The following is a 13,001-nucleotide window of genomic DNA, read 5'->3' as shown; positions in this document are numbered from 1 at the left end:
GTCTGGCTCGGGCTGTCAGAGAGCAGCAAGGGCAGGTTTATGAAGAATGGCAAGCCCAAGAACTGAGCACGGTAAGGCCCAGCAGGGGCACTGTTCTTCAGTACCTGCACAAGATGAGCAGATCTGGCAACAGCAGTGAGAGTTGGCTACAACACGCTAACCAGCGGACAAGTGAGGAACAAGAAAAGGTCTCAGATGAGTCTGCAGGTCTGGATCTGAGGTACCTGGCCAGACACAGCTCAGGCAAGGACCAGAGGCAACAGACTGGGTCTAAACACACCTCCCACACAAAGACAGCCCTTCTCCCAGCAGTCTGAGCCAAAGTCACGGCTGCACCATGTCAGAGCTGGTGTTGAGCACAGGCAGGTAAACAGCTGGGAGGGATGTGATGAGGGCTGTGATGCAGATTGCAAACACCCAAGGGACTGCTGATGGTGGAGCCAGGAGCATCATGTGCAAATGGGTACTGCAGGAATAGTCTGTGCCTCTGAGCTGGCAATGAATTGGAAGTACAAGGCTAGGGGTGATGTGTGTGATGGCCTGGGTGAGCTGTGATGTGCAGGTGATTAGCCAGCTTAGGCTGCTTTAAGGAGTTTTGCTGGGTTGGAAGCTAAAGAAATTGCTAGGTATGGTGGTCTCAAGCATCTATTGTTACTGCTCTACTGCTGAAGAAACCTTTCCATAGATGAGGAGAAAATACAGTATGCCCTGGATGGAAGGGCAACTTTCCCTTGGAAATACAGGTTGACTACAAAACTGCGACAAGCTTGTCCAGCAAGAGGGCCTTAAAAGCAGAGAGTTTGTCACCTTGATCCTAACTGAGGGAAGCCTGCCTAGCTGAGGGTTTTCACAGCACTAGCAGCTTGCTGTCAGCATCAAGTGTGGGGCTTTATGGACCATAAGATCCTGTAAAGAAGTTCTCAGATTTCCACAGCTTTTTTTTTTTTTTTTTTTCTCAAGCCAGCTCAGCCTTGAAATTGCTAAGACCCATGCCAGCGTCAAGCTATGAAGCCATAAATAAGCTTGTTTGTTATAAGTCTTGTGCTTAATAATTCCTGCAGCTTAGGCAAACAGCAGTAGTAAGCCTCTCTAACAAATTCTGCCTGGACTTGTGTTGAAGCTCTGCCAGTTCTCCGTGTGGATACTAAGAAAGCCTGAGAGCTATTTTGATGGTCTCGTTCCTTCAAACATTTATTGACCTAAATCATTGAGTTCTCAGTAACAGCAGGCACTGGGGAGCTGATGGTAAATCATACCATCTCTGGTACTCGAGTTTCAAATTGTAAATTTACCATATCTGGTGGACTCAAGCAGGCCATAAATTCTTCTAGTGTTCCTAAAGCTTGCCTGTCTGTGGAAAAGGCTGCTCGTGTTGTGCTGCCTTGTGTTTGCAGCCATGCTGGGATGCAGAGGACCTTTCAGTGCCTATTTCTCATTTAGCCTTAGCGTGGTGTAGCCCCTTCCAAGTGTTAGGGTTCTCGTGTGCCACGTACCCTTAAAAATATATATATATGGTGTAGGTCGAGAGCAGTGTCAAATGGGGCTTTGATCTTCTCTCCGTCAGAATTCCACCCTGGAGCAGCTGTGTGTGTGCATTAGCTTCTGAAAATACTCCATTCCAGCAATGATTTACGCTGTCCTGCCTTCAGTAACGTAAGAAATAAATCTTAGCTCCATGAGATGAGATTTTTACCTCTGAAGGAATAAATTTCTCACCTCCAAAGAATGAAATGAGAACAGGTGCTTGGATATATATGGATGTACGGATCTGCTGGCTTAAAATTAAGTGTGCAGGTGGATTAAGACAATCCCTCCTGCTGCATTCCTGCTTACAAAGTAAGACTATACAATATGCAGCAGCCAGCATCCTAAATCAAATAAAATTTTCCTGTTTTCTGACTGGAAGGTCATTATTCCACATGTAGCTGTTGTAATCTTTCAAGAGAAAAGTAGCAGTGACAAAAACCCAGACGTGTCCCAGATCTCCATATTGATAAACACTCTTTGGAACCCCTCTGTTGGCAGGCATAAGAACAGGAGTTGGCCTGTTAGTACCTTGGCACTTCTGTTTCCAACCAATTTAAAAATAATAATAATAATAAAAAAAAAAAGCTACAAGGCTTTGCTACCAGCCTGGCTGGCTGGCTGGTGTTTAATACTGCCACTCCATTGGGGTTGGAGGGAGACCTATTGTGAATGGCAACAGTTTGTCCCAGATCTGTCATACATTGTCAAACCAAATATTTTCTAGTCAATAACAGTGGCTGAAAAAGTTCTGGATTAAGGCAGGGTGATTTAACACATAACACCAGGAACATTTTGAAGGAACTTTAAAAGTCAGATTGCCACAGAGCATGTAATTCCTGAACAAGACGTCTCATGAGGAGGGAAGTTCTCTGGTGCACAGCAGATCCTGAGCCACAGTTGGAATCTCAGGCTGTCATCTCAGCTTGACTGGCTCGCAGAGTTGGAAGTATACAGGCAAATGTTAATGCCTTCCACACATTTTAGCCCTAATGTCCAATCAATGGTGGTTTGTAAAGGAGTTTTTGCACTGGCAGGAATAGGTTCAAGTAGTTTTGTGGCAATGCAATGTATTTTTGGAGGTTGTCTTGCCCTTTTATGCATCTGCAACTTCCTCCCTTCATCGAGAGGAGACATTATGAAGCTTGAAGTTACAAATCTCTTATGCAAAATATGAGCCCCACAAAGTAAACGTAGTTGTTCATCTTGGAGAGGCTATGTTTGAATCCAAAACTCATTTTTAGGACAGAAGCAAGACATTAAGCTCTTTATATTAATAGGAACATGAGTTTTTCTGCCCGGAACATGATTCAACAGAGCAGTCAACCATTTCTTTAGCTTTGAAGATGTTGAAACGAACCCTGGATTAAAAAGAACAAGTTCCCAGCCTGTCTCTAAAAATAGTCGCTTAGGGCTAAAATCTCAGTTTCCATTCTGTTACACGAAGATCCAAAGAGACTCATCCTCCCTTCTCAGTTGAGTTCGGTGCTGCCTACTCAAGATTTTCAGTACTCAGTGGCGTACCCCAGACTCTCATATTTTGAGAGGGATTGCACTCCCCTTACATAATATGGGAATCCCATTTTTCTGTCTCAAGGGTGAATGGTGTGAGGCACTTACAAATCATTGCAGATTGTGGTTGTTATCAATTGCCATGTAAATTAAGGCCATGCAAGCACCATATACTGTTTCATCTTCCCTTTCATTTGTAGTCTGGTTACTACTAAATATTACATATTCAGTGAAATGACCTAAAAAAAATATATATTACTTTTTAATTTTAACAACTTTTTTTTTTTTCTAAGTCTGCCAGTAGTTGACAAAGTAGGAAGATGTGCTTTTCTCTTTCATTCTTGTGAAGTCAGAGGCAGTGCCAATTTAAACTGTGACTGAGGCTCTGCAATGATGCAAGTCTCTCTTACTACTTCAAATTCAGTGATGCAACCTGAGTTTACATTAATTAACTTTCAAGGACCTAACCAATTTAAAACTTCTGTACAATGACAATTATTTGAAAACATTCCTACAGGTTTATTTTCCTCATTTACATTTGTTTGCTCTCTCCATCTCATTCAAAGCAGACAGGACTGGTTTGCTTCTCTCTGCTCTGGAAATTTGCACTAGGAACCAGTGTTAGAATCAGAATTCTGATCTAAGAGCACGATGAAAAATGTTGCACTCCAAGTTGGAAACTGGAGAGGACAATGTTCACGTATATGTAAGAATTGTACTCAAACAGCTGAATACACCTTTTTCTTACACCTTAATAGATGCTTACATCTTTTAAGGGAAAACTTTAAACCTGAAATGCAGCGGGTAGTTTATACGTTTCCCTTGGGGATAGTGTACTCTTCTGTATTTTGCTTCTATACAAACAGTTCAAACTTTTAAAGTCCTGTTGTCAGTCATACAACCAAACAACCTTGCACGGCATTACAGGTTCCCCCCCAGACAGATCAAGCCCTGAATGCAAGACAAGTAAATAATGCCAACATGTAAAACTAACTTGTAAATACATTACTTTTTGGCAGGTTTTTTGTGGGGCTTAACTGTGCTTTAGTGAGAAGAATGTCTTCTGGTGTGAACTGAAATTATACCTCTATGCCACAATGTCTTTTTTTTTTTCTTTTTTTTTCTTTTTTTTTTCTGGGGGGGGGAGGGAGGAGGAGGCGTAATTCCTTGTGGACACCTGAAGGAGTTGCAAAATAATAAAATTTAGGTGAAGGAAAAGTTCCTTCTCTTAATTTTTGTTGTTATTGTTTTTGTTTTCTTTTCCATACAGTCTTAAAATGAAGGTCCTATTTTCTGGCCTTTGGCAGATTGTAAGCATGCTGACACTTCACATTACATATATTTGTCTGAAATGATAATATCATAGCTATAGTCTGCTGCAGGCTCAGAAGTAGCCTATGCCTCAGGTACTGTTTTATGCTTTTGCTTTGGTTACTACATCCTTGTAAGTCTTCAAAAAGGAAATGAAATTATCCCAAACAGAAGAAACACCATCCAGAAAAAACTTCAGTTTGTAGGGCATGAATTTTCACTGAAACCAAAGGCAGGTGTCTTACTGACTTGAAGAAAGAGGCTTTAATCTATCCTGGTTTGTTTACTAATGAAGGAGCGTGAAAGAGATGCATGTCCTTGTACCTGACGAGGAGGTGAAGGAACAGCCAGTGCAAGGAACAAAAACTTTCAGCCCAGTCCTTAACCTGAATAGTGAGTGAGGATCCAGATCCTGGCATTCATACGTGATAGTTTATATGCAGCCAAAGTAAATAGTGTAGTCAGAGGGCTAGATTTTGAAAAGTCCTGCATAAAGAAGAGAACTCAGAAAAGTAAATTTAAATAACATGAATGTCAAGAAAAGTAATTCTGATTGCTATATTCTTTATCTGTCATGACTATACAGATGAAAATCTATGATAGCAATTTTGTCTTTAAGGCAATTTTATTTTATTTATTTATTTTATTTATTTTTATTTATGTTTTTAACAGGCTCCATGCTAATTTTCCTCACAGAATGACTAACAGAAATATGACCCTTGTGCACTTTTTGTAGTTAATTCATTACGTCAACTCTAACCACTAAGCCCCTTGTCAGGTTATTTCTATTAGTGATAAGGAGTGATTGACGTTAAGACATTGAAGCCAGGTAGATGAGCCTATTCCACAAGGTCATGGATTCTAAGCTCCCTTCCCAGTCCTAAAACAAAACCAAAACCCCACAACCTCAGAAGCTCAAGTGCATACAGGTAAACCTGACTTTGAAGAATGTTCTTAATTATTTGTTAAGATTGAACAAGAGGCTGTGTGAAAAAGGTGCCTTAATGTGAATTCAAATTTTGCCTTGTGGTGAGGAGAAAGAGATTTGGATAGATACTGGAGGCATTATTGTTACTGTCACTAAGTGGAAATCGTGAGAATGTGCTGTTCATAAAAGAAATGCTCTTTTCACAATATGCAAGTCAAAAGACTTTAAATTACTAGAAGTTATAGTTCCAAGGAGGTAACTTTAAATAAATAAATTATTGTTGGATGTCTCCCTTTGACCCCTCCATAGAGTGGCTCCCCGAAGAAAAAGCATGAAATGTGTAACCATTAATAGTTTCTGAGGTAGCGTCAGGGGAAGATGTTTTTCCCACTTGTTCACTCTCCCTTTCTTCTCTAGGCAAGTTATGGTAGCTTTCCAAAACTTTCAATATCCTTGGGATGTTCAGACCAGCATGTTCTTATCATTATGTCTCCTGAATGCACTCTGGGTTTTGTCTGAGGTTAAATAAATACTTCAGAGTATCATCCAGAGATCTGTCCTGAGGCAGGATATTTATGAGTGGGAAGATATGGGCAGGCATCTAGAGCAGTGGACAACTCCAGTGCTTTGGACATTCACCCCTGAACAACTGGAGAAAAAAAAAAATAAAAAGAGGAAAAAAAATAATTAAAAAAAAAACAACTGGTGGAGTGCTTGAAAAGATATCATCGCCCTGGCAGTACCAGACATACACAAGTCACTGCAACGAGCTGGGGCTTGGCCTATGCTTACCGAGCAGGAGGATGAAGAAGAAGATGTCACAAAAACAACGGTAACTACCTGAAACCTGTCCCAGCGTGAGCTACGAGATGTGCAAAAAGACTTTGGTCGTTGTCTAGGTGAGCAGCTTGTCAGCTGGCTGCTCCAGTGCTGGGACACTGGAGCCAACAGTCTGGAATTAGAGGGCAGGGAAGCCAGGCGGCTGGGATCCCTTGCTGGAGATGCAGGCATTGGCAAAGCAATTGGAAACAGAGCACCACCTTACAGCCTCTGGAGGCGTCTCCTGTCAGCTGGGAAGGAAAGGTGTCCCTACAAAGAAGAACTTATACGTCTACCAGGCAAGTGGACCACTATGGAGAAGGGAATCCAGTACCTGAAGGAATTAGCCCTATGGGAGGTGATTTATAGGGACCTAGACAACAAAAAAAATATTTTGCTTAAGAATATTTTAGAAACAATATTACATTTTTCATGGAAGGCTTTCTCATTTTATAAAATAAACCAAACATTTTCCAAGACCAAAAGTTTTATTAAAAAGGTGCTTTCTTCTTTTCTTGCAAGATGCAGGGACTGTTAAGTTCCCTCTGCAGTGCTCCTTTTGCCTCCTTCGTTGTGCTCGAGGTGATGCCTCGTACTGCGGAGTCCCATTCAACTGATGCAGCCTCATTCCTTTGAGGCTAGTAGTTTTTCAGATAAATGTGAAACCGTGATCTTATGGTTGCTGTCTGAAGGGAGGTCTGCGTTGCTGCCAAGGATGTGATTTCCAGCACAGGGAGACATTTCTGCTCTAGCAGCAGTTTTCCTAGCTCATGTAGCAGTAGCATCAAGGTGACAAGAGCTGAGAAAGGTGACTTCTGCAAAGCAGCCAGTGACCTCGGGTAGTGGAATGGCAGCTTTCTCTTTCCTGTGCTTGATTCAGGTATGCACCGAAGTCCTCCAAGAAGACATGGAGAACTGTCTGTAACGTAGACAGGAGAAGTGATAGTTGAGCCTCAGCTGAACAAGATGGCAATTTTCTCCCTGACTGCAGCTTTTCCCTTGGCTCTGCTGCAGCGCTGTGGCTATTTTCCACTTGCCCTTCCAACCAGACCTTGGGCTGCTGTTACCTTTTTGCCCACTTCCACTGCTACCTTTGTAACCGGGGTTTTTACTGGGAGAGGTGCCGTAAGCCAGGGCAGCATGGGCATCTCCTCAGCCTGAGAGCTACCGGGCAGGACCAGCAGGCAGAGCTAAGCCTGTTCCTGTGAGTTTGTCATTGAAGGTGTACCTCATGGGTAGCACTGCCTTAAAACACACTGCCTTTTCCTATATACCACCCCCAAACCTGGGATAGCATTAGAAGTATAACGCTACCTTTCACACGTTATGTAAAATCTCTTCTCTAAAAATGTAGAGCTGTGTAGTCTTTTTCTGTTTGCTAATTGTGAAACCTTTTGGTTTTCTTATTGTCTGGGTTTTAACTATGGAATAGTCGTCACTAACACCATGTTATAAATCAGTGTTAAACATTCTCAAGGAACAGTGAACCTAAATTTGGTTCACACAAAGCAAATTCCCCCTCTTCCACAGAAAATGCTATGGTCTGTTCTATGCACTATTAATAATGTTGAATAAAGCCCCAAATCTACTTCTGTTCCCACTCTCCTGTACCAGGCCCGGGCTCGCAGCAAAGCCTCCCTCTGGCAGTCTCCCTCCAAGCACCAGATGCTGGTTTGCAAACAGCCCTGGGAGAGACAGCCCGTAGCTTCTCAGCTCTGGCAACTCTGCCTCTAATCTCCCCAAAACAGGGGCTGTGAGTGGGAACTGGTGTCCAAAACATGTCTGGGAGAGTAATCAGTTGTACTTGGACTTTATCATGCTGCATCCTTGCCTGCTCTTTGTAGCTAAGCAGCAAACAAGACTTGGGACTGTCATTGCCCTTTCAGACTTCGGCAGAGCTTGAGTTCTCAATTTCAAGAAGTCTCGCAATGGAGAAATCCATACCCCGGGCAGGGAGTCACCTGTTGTTTAGCCTAAGTGGGTATATCGACGAGGAGAGGATGAATATTGCTCCTAGGTGCCCAGTGCTCACGTCTCTGCACCCTGTGTGACTTCCCCAGGCCTGTGTGGCTCTGAAGGTGTTGTCTCTTGCCCCTGTGTACCAAGACCACAGAGGGCACGATTGTGTCAGGGCTCACCTTGTGGGGTTTGGCTTCCGAAGGACTCACCGAAGAATAAAAACTTACATTTTTTTTTGTGGGATATCTGCTTATATGCAGGAAATGTCCTGGTGCAACTTGTCTCCACAGCCACTGAGCCTGGGTAAGTCAGGTAGGGATGCTGTCACCCCGAGAAATACTGCTAGGAAGCCAGATTATATGCCCTGAACCGTTTCTTCAGGGAATCCATCTTAAACTCATTTTAGGCTAACACAGTCAGAGCCATATATTACATAAAGGGGCTGCTAACCCTTTATATCTGCTAAGTGTGATTGAAACACATTACTCACAGGCTTTCTCACTACCTGGACAGTTTTATCCGAGAAAACAATCGTTGGGGGGAAAAACTCCCTATGCAGACAGTCATAGAACAATGTTAATGACCCAAAAGGTTTCTTTGCTCCGACTTTAAACAAGAGCCAGCTGCCAGAGGGAAAAGCACAGAAAATTGCCTGTTCAAGGGTATGCTTGCATTCTTCCCCAAGATAAACAAATGTTGCCTTAGGACTTGAAGGTATTAGCAATATTGGCAGCATCAATGCAAACCTCTGTATTGGTTCTTTGTCAATCATATTTTTTCTTGATAATGGGACTGTGCAATGCATCTTCTCTCTATCTGCATGCTGTAAAACTGACAGCAGTTAGGCATGAGCAAGCCCTTGGGGAAGGCAGACACAGTGCATGGAGTGTGTTCATTTGTTAAATGAGCACTGCAGCATTAACTAAAGCTTCACCAGGGCTGGGGAGGAAGGCTGTAAGGAATGGGGTATGAATGATGTGCCCATCTGGGGCCGGAGGACTGCAGATACTCTGCATAACCTGAGACAACCAGCCAAACAGGAATGAAGGAGAGAAGCCTTGTATGAAAATACTGGCAGAAGTTCTCCGTAACCAAGAATGAGGATCAGTGTTCTTTCCCTTTTGCTCCATGTCCTTCAAAACTTGTCCTAATACAGGCAATGCTTTTGGTTATCCATTTTCTTTTGGCTTTTTAACCTCTTCAGGTTTCCTAGACCAAGCAAGGGCTTGCTGGTGCACATTGCTTCAGCCAACAACTGCAGCTGAGAAGAGCTGCTGGTGCCCAGCAAAGTCCACGGCACGGCAGAGAGGTGAGAACTTCTCTGCGCAGCCCCAGTAGGTACCATCACACCGCTGCAGGAGGGCTCTGCCCCTTCCTTTTCTCCCCATATCATCTGTGAGGATTTGGGCTCAATTCAGAGCCTCCAAAACGGCAGCTGACTACGGGGAGGAAAGGAAAAGAAGGAAGTGTGCTCTGTTCGAAAACACAAATGTGTATTTGAAAGTGCTTATGAGAGCTGCGTGTTATGCATTGTTGGTCTTTCTCATCCCATGCCTGCTAGGACTTGAAGGAGAAGTTGCTTGGCAAGGGAGCAATCCTCTCCCGTTGTGCATTCAGAACGTTGTATAAAATACAACCAGCGTCTCCGTCTGCTTTTCTGCCTTTAGTTATTTCTGCCTTAGTTCTGTGCTAAAAAGGCTTGAGAGTGGTATCGCTCAGATAGTGGAAAGTGTAATGGCTTGTTTTTTGTCTTCTAGTCTTTATATTAATGAAATGATACCTCTGCTTAGAAAGGGAAATACTAATTATGTTCCTTTCTAAAATAAATAACTTCTATCCCCAGTACTAGACTTCTCACATGACCACACATTCATCCTGTAAACTGGGAGGACAAAAATCCAACCATCAAACCATCCAACTGGTAGAGCTGAATGTACTGATAAAATCAGGCTTATTCTTCACAATTGAAGCAGAAATGGTATTGTTATCTTTCTGGGTGAAATAATATGCTATGATTTCAAAAATCTGTGTCTAGATAGAAACAGAAGTGATTTTTAGATAAAAATCACATTAATAATGCTTTCCCTGTACAGGGAAAAAAAAAAACAACACCGTGATTTGTGTTTGAGCCTGATATTCCAGGAGCTGATAACTCTGATACACTCATTCATTTCTGCAAGGCTCTCAGGAAATGTCTAGAGGCTATATGAATAAGAATTGTTAGCATTCATGAAAGTGCCTGGGTGCTTTGTTGCCAGGAAACTGTAATGAAAGTATAGCAATGCCAGCTTGATGATAGGGATATGGGGCTGCTGCATTAATCCTGTGTTTCGCAGACACGAGATCTCTATCATTTGCAAACACGAATGCCTGCACAGGCTGGCAGGGATTTTTGGAAGGTCATTTCACTAACAGTTTTCTAAAAATGTAGAACATTAAAAACCCCAGCCAACAACAGCATCACCCCAGAGCTCTGAAAAATGTCCTCTGCTGCTTCAGATGCAGTTTTATGGGGTTTTGTGCTTGTGCATAAAGCATTTCTACTGGTTGCTCCTTAGATGTGGGGAGTATGGCCACGGTGACTTGCCTCCGCAAGACCAGGGGCCACCAGGTGTTAGTGGTGGTTAATGCACAGAGATGCTCATTTTTACTACAAAAGGCAAAGGAGGGACCTCATTAATTAAGACAGGGCTTTTCTTTATAAGCTTTTGTGTGAGCAGAATTAAGAAAATATCTTTGAGTCACAGGTTGTAATGTAATGTATAGGATTTTACCAAAACATGGAGGGTTTTTGTTTTCCCTTCTGCCTTATTTCCTGTTGTTTGCTCAGTGGGAAAGGCATAAGGTTCACATCTACATTTGCAAGACTGTAGTTTTTTAATGGTCTGACCCACACAGGGAACTTTCTGCTGTCCTGCTGACTTTCAAAGGATTAACATCAGTTCCTAGTAAGGGTAATGAATTCTAGTAAGGTTTTGAGTCTCCTTTGTCTTTTAGCAGTCTTTCAGAAAAATGTGTTTAAGTTTGTGTAAGAAGCATAGTCAGCTGTGGCAAAGACTACAGAGAAGTTGAAAGTATGTTTTTTAAAGCAACAGCTTTCTCTCACTCGTGTCTTTTGTCTTTAGGTTGGGATTTTTAAAGCATGGAAAAGCCCTGGAAATAAAGAAAAGTTCCAGTGTCCTTGGGCTCTGCTGGAATCTGCTGCAGGAGACTTCTTGCAAGTTCAAAGGGCTGATTATAATGAAAGTCCGAGGCTGCTTTTAGTCTTTCTATTCTTTTAATCTTAAGGGAAAGCAATTTTTGTGTATGGCTCTTCTAAAATGACTCCATACATCTTTTATAAATACCCGCTGGAAAGCACAGTTCAGCTGGGTCAGGACGTGGGCAAAGGACATCGGTGTTGGTAGCAGCTGTGGTCTCCTTGCTGCTCCCAGTGCCCATCACCCCGGAGAGCTGTCTCTCCTCTCAGCAGCTGGACTATCATTGCTGTCTTTGCTTGCCATCTTTTTGAAAGCAGCAGGCTGACATCTTGGTCTTAATTATTCAAATAGCACCTCTTAAGGAGTGCTTAAATGATGAGACTTCCCTGAAAAGGTAATGCAGGAGTCGTGAATGCTGCAGTGAAAGGCAGCTCCTCGGTAGCGCACGGAGAGGCTATTTGTAGCTTCTCTTTGGAAATTAGATACTGAGATATGACATTTCCTTTTAGCAATCTTGGGAGGCTCTTCCAGTGCTGATAGCAATCATCTCCAAAGGAGGGAAAAAAAAAAAGTGCCCTAACCTCTGGTAAATGTATGTCTTAAGAGAAGCAAAACCAATCTTGTGAGAGGTATTGCCCAGCTTCGGAGGGAAGGAGCCTGAGCGAATGTGCCCGGCGTTTTGACCTTTCCAGCCAACGGGACGTGAAAATGTGGAGATGAAAGAGGCAGAACTTGTCCATCAGGTGGGAGCTTCTAATGGAGAACAAAACGGCCCCACCGCATTGTGTTTCCCTTTGTGTTAGAGGCCTCGTCTAAACAGATTCAGGGAAAAAGTGAGATGGTTCCCTGGAAGACCGATGGCCCTGTGAGACAGGTAATGGGTATAGCTGCTGCCGCTCTCTAACAGCAAGTGCTTTCCTGCCATGCCTCCCTATTTCCCCCCCATTAGGAGGGGCTCTTTCCTCAGGGGGATGAAATCTGATCTTGAGCTGACTTTGTGGTGGGTGGAAGCCTGGCAGATGTCCGTGATGGAGCAACCAAGCGAACTGTCATCAGTCAGAGGGACGTCTTTTGGGACTCTGATAACCAACAGATAACTTTGGGCTGTGTCACAAAGGGAGTGGCTGAAAATTGGGATCCTGATTTAGCATGCAAGCACTGTCACTGTTCAAGGCATCTGGTATTTCTTAGGCTCTTAACAATCCTCACTTAGGGTCAAATCCCTCCTGTCTTTAATCAGCCCTACCAGCCATACTAAAACTTGCTAGCAAAAGGTCCCACACCCAGGAAGAGTTTATCTACGTTAATTTGGAAAAGGCCATTTGCTGTGCTAAATTCAATGGCGTGACAGAGCACGGACAAGCTGCCTGCTGCAGGGGTGCCCAGACACCCTCTTCCTGCATGTTTCTCTCCCTGTTTCCATGTTCAATTTGAAGCAGGCCCTTTGGTTTCATCCTGCCCCTGCTGTCAGTGCCAGCAGAGCCACAGTCGCTGGGAGCAGAGGGATGGGCAGAGCAGGAGCAGTGCAGCCTGTGTCTCCTCTGCTGTCAGCATGGGGGGGGGAACATCCTGACAGCCATGAGCTTTGCCATGTGGGATTAACACCCTGTCTTTGGCCTGTGTGTTGATATGAGGAGTTCCATTTCAGCCTGTGAATGGTAAATACACCTTAAAACTGCGCTGACTGTAATTTCAGTACTTCACCAGAATTAATTTCATGCATGAGCAGGTAGCTTTTTGTTCAGAGG

Source organism: Anas acuta, chromosome 3 (assembly GCF_963932015.1).
Source record: "Anas acuta chromosome 3, bAnaAcu1.1, whole genome shotgun sequence".
In the NCBI taxonomy this organism is placed as follows: domain Eukaryota; kingdom Metazoa; phylum Chordata; class Aves; order Anseriformes; family Anatidae; genus Anas; species Anas acuta.
The sequence above is the reverse complement of the archived record's forward strand: the minus strand, read 5'-3'. Positions refer to the sequence as shown.